A 5,000-nucleotide genomic window follows, 5' to 3' on the forward strand; every position below is an offset into this window, starting at 1 on the left:
CTTCCCCAGCTATACACCACCCAGAGACCCTGCTCCTTACCTCCCTTCCCCAGCTATACAGCACCCAGAGACCATGCTCCTTGTCTCCCTTCCCCAGCTATACACCACCCAGAGACCCTGCTCCTTACCTCCCTTCCCCAGCTATACACCACCCAGAGACCCTGCTCCTTACCTCCCTTCCCCAGCTATACACCACCCAGAGACCCTGCTCCTTATCTCCCTTCCCCAGCTATACACCACCCAGAGCCCCTGCTCCTTACCTCCCTTCCCCAGCTATACACCACCCAGAGACCCTGCTCCTTACCTCCCTTCCCCAGCTATACACCACCCAGAGACCCTGCTTCTTACCTCCCTTCCCCAGCTATACACCACCCAGAGACCCTGCTCCTTATCTCCCTCCCCCAGCTATACACCACCCAGAGACCCTGCTCCTTATCTCCCTTCCCCAGCTATACACCACCCAGAGACCCTGCTCCTTACCTCCCTTCCCCAGCTATACACCACCCAGAGACCCTGCTCCTTATCTCCCTTCCCAAGCTCCTTATCTCCCTTCCCCAGCTATATACCACCCAGAGACCCTGCTCCTTATCTCCCTTCCCAAGCTCCTTATCTCCCTTCCCCAGCTATACACCACCCAGAGACCCTGCTCCTTATCTCCCTTCCCCAGCTATACACCACCCAGAGACCCTGCTCCTTATCTCCCTTCCCCAGCCATACACCACCCAGAGACCCTGCTCCTTATCTCCCTTCCCCAGCTATACACCACCCAGAGACCCTGCTCCTTACCTCCCTTCCCCAGCTATACAGCACCCAGAGACCATGCTCCTTATCTCCCTTCCCCAGCTATACACCACCCAGAGACCCTGCTCCTTATCTCCCTTCCCCAGCTATCGCCTTTGATTTTTATTGTGTACCAGCTCATGTATTCTGATAAAACATACTGTTTCTTTGGTTGCTACCCACAGCTTAATGTTTTAGTGTGCTTTTCCCTGCATTAGTCTGCACACAGTGCACTTAACCTCAGTGGTGGTATACACAGGTTATTAGAGCTCAGACCCTCACTATTACTCTACATTATAGCAGGGCACTACAGGTCAACCAGACCAAGCACCGCACCTACCTATAAGGTCACTATAATTACTGACTGGAGTCTTAACTCCTCACTTACCTTATTAGCATTGTGAGTGACTGGTAGCAATTTACCTGATAGTCCCTGAGCACACAATAACTATCTAGCCTTACCTGGTTCGCTATAGGCGCCTACGGCTATTAGTACTCACCTCAGAGCCAGTGAGTATAGATTGGATAGATCCTCATAAGGATTTGAGCTTAATGTGCTATCTGTAATTCACAGAACACACTCACACTCTAGACCCTAAACCTATATGGTTCTAGTATTGAAGGTCACTATCCCTTCAGGTCGTCAGTTTTTAACACCCATTATTTTATATGTGATACAATAAAGTTATGTTTTAAATCATTCACTTTACACACAGAGCGTGAACCTGAGTGCTGTATTTGGGTTCTATTTCTACTCCACCCTCTATTGTGCATATACCCAAAGCACCGTTCATTTATTACTTGTCTGAGGCAGTCGCAGGGGCTCCCCTATTATTTGCCAGCTATACACCACCCAGAGACCCTGCTCCTTATCTCTGTGACGATGGGGAGGATTTGGCCCGGATTAAAGGTGTTACACCCCAATTGGCCACCTTCTAACCTCACCAGGGAGACAAGGGGTTAACTGGGCTGAGGCCCAGACATGTGATTTAACCCTTGTCATAACATGAAAATGTATATTCCACTGTTCCCCTGTTTTATTGTTAATAAGTGTCTGCATCACACACACACTGGGATCCATCCGGGAGCACAAGGGTTAATAGTGGTATAGTGATTATAGCCCTTTGTGTAACTTTCCCGCCTTTTCAGGCACCATTTTGCAGGTTCCCATAGGCCGCCATTAGGGCTCAATGCTTTCTAATGGTGAATCTTCCTGTTTGGGTCCTGTTTCTGAGAAGACCAGCAGATGGCGTCCGAGAGGGAGAGCGGCGGTTTCCCATTGAAAGTCAATGGGCTCATTGACTTCAATGGAGAAATCCTTGAGAGAGCTTTCCAGGAACGAGTTGGCTGCCGTCCAAACCACTTAACCGCAAAGCGGATACATTTTCAATAGGAGAGCTTTGATCACTTAACAAGTCAAGTTCAACGACAAGTGGTGTGGGAATAAACAGTTCTAGGGCACCTAGAAATAAAATTCTTTCTGTCCCTAGTTCCTAGACCTTCCCCCACTCGACCACAACCGTGTCCCTGTTTCCTGGACCCCCGATAAGGGTCGAACCGAGAAGAGCGGGCCGCGCCATAGGTTCCAATGGCGGCGGCAGAAACACTTCAGGAAAACGGCTAAGTGTCAAATACTGAAAATTGGTATTCCATAGCTCCGGTTCCGGAGGGCCCAGCGGATCAGGGTTTGGGGTATCTGTTGCCACTGCTCCGGCATCGCTGCAGAACCATCCTTGACCCGCTTGGACCAACCCGACGGAGTATGGACCCCCTTGAAAGTTCTGGATTTCTCCCATAGACTCCAATGACGGCCAAACCCCATTCACCGGCTACGGCGGAAAACCCCCATTGACTTCAACGGCGACATATCTAAGTCTCGTCCCAGTTCAGACCCAGTTATAAATATATATTATCTTTTATATATTTGTGTGTAACTATACAGCCTGCCACAAAGTCACCGTGACAATCTCCCTTCCCCAGCTATACACCACCCAGAGACCCTGCTCCTTATCTCCCTTCCCCAGCTATACACCACCCAGAGATCCTGCTCCTTACCTCCCTTCCCCAGCTATGGGCGCCCAAGGCGAACCGTTGCGAGAGTCTACGCTCCTCCTGACTACCCTCGGCATATGTAATTGCGCCCATCCTTCTCCAACACTTGCGTGGAGAGTGCATCTCACTCTGCCTGTTCCGCCTTGCTATAAGCCGGTCCTGTTCTGACATACCTCTCAGCAGCGCCTCCAAATGTAACCCTGCTTCCCCCTTCCCCAGACTCTACAGTGGTGTCTAGGGTGCATGAGGGCGGATTACATGCGGTGTGGTGCGTACCTGTGAGGAACAGGAGGGCCTGAGCTTCCCGCGATGTTGTGGGGGAGCCAGGACCGGGCTTCTGGGGTGGTAGCCTCCATGATCTCTTAGTGGTGCAGCGCCTCCATCTTCTATACTCCCAGGAAAATGGGACAGGACCGGTATAGAAGAACCCCTTTGGTCCCAGGGTTGTACTTTCCAAGTCACACACAGTCTTTGATAATGAATAGTCTCTTTATTTGACAAAGCAACAATATCCCAACGATAAGGGCTTCCAACAGCCGCAACACAATAGCCAGGACAGGTTATACACCACTCGCCTCCGCCCAAATAATTCCTCCTCTCCTTCCCTCCAAGTCACTCCTCCGACAGGATGGTCTGGGCTAGGGCTTCAATACCCCGTGGCCCACCCCCGAGGTTATCCTCGCGGTGGGTCTTGGATTCTCCCCATCACCCCCGGCAGTGGGGTGAGGGCATTGGTCCACGAAGTCTATAACTCTATCAGCTCTACTAAAGGACGCTGATACTCTCCGCTCTCCTTTCGCCTGCACTCTGCACTCTGCACAGGGGAAACCGTAGTTCTCTCCAAATCCTCGGACCGATCCGCAGGATTTCTTGACTCATGGCCTGTTAGCGGCACTGCATACTCCGGCATAACTAACCGGCAACTCCAGACTCTGACTAATCTCGAACGAAGAACAACTACTCACCAGAGTTGGCTGCTAAATATAGAGCTAGCCCCGCCCCTCGTGATGTCAGCAGAACCTCCCCTCGTGCTCACGCCTGCAGCAGAGTCCAGGCCTGCATCTACCACTCAGGATAGGGCTATAAGGGGGGAAAACCCAGGATGATTACTGGTGCCTGATCTCAACAGGACTTACCACAGTAGAAGGAAGATAAGTATAGCCTGTGCTGTTTACAGGGGGACGGACACACACACACATATACACACCACCTTGAGACAGGTCCCACTGAGGGACCGAAACGTCGGTTTATGTGTCTTTTTTAAAACAAAAACTTGTGATCACACTTACCAGAGTGCGGTCTCCTGATCCCGTGCGTCTGACGCTATCGTATGGTATATACACACACACACACACACACACACACACACACACACACACACACACACACACACACACACACACACACACACACACACACACACACACACACACACACACACACACACACACACACACACACACACACACACACACACACATATATAATCAAAAAATAAATAGATGATACCGTTCTGTGGCTAACGAAATGCTTTTATTTCCTAAGCCACAGAACGGTATCATCTATTTATTTTTTGATTATTGAAGCTCGGCTAACACGGTACTGATACCTCTACATGTGTATGTATGTATATATATACATATATATACATATACATATATACATACATATACATACATATATACACACACACACACACACACACACACACACACACACATATACACACACATATATATATATACCAGAGTGCGGTCTCCTGATCTCGTGCGTCTGACGCTATCGTATGGTTTATATATATATATATATATATATATATATATATATATATATATATATATATATATATATATATATATATATATATATATATATATATATATATATATATATACACACACACACACACATACACATACATATATATATATATACAGTGCTCGACAAATAATGATAACAACTCGCCCGTTGCGAGTGGATTTAGGCCACTGGCGATCCGTGCTGCGGCTCTATTAATTCCCCTGCTCGCGCCAAAATTTTCAAAAATTTTTTTTTTAAATAAATAAATAAATAAAAAATTCCTCTCCCTGATTGGTCTGACGTGGGGAAGAGGACCGGCTGGCAGCTCTGGGTCAGCCTCTCTCTCCCCCCTCCCCTGCCCACGATCC

This window comes from Ascaphus truei, unplaced genomic scaffold, assembly GCF_040206685.1.
Source record: "Ascaphus truei isolate aAscTru1 unplaced genomic scaffold, aAscTru1.hap1 HAP1_SCAFFOLD_1372, whole genome shotgun sequence".
Taxonomy (NCBI): domain Eukaryota; kingdom Metazoa; phylum Chordata; class Amphibia; order Anura; family Ascaphidae; genus Ascaphus; species Ascaphus truei.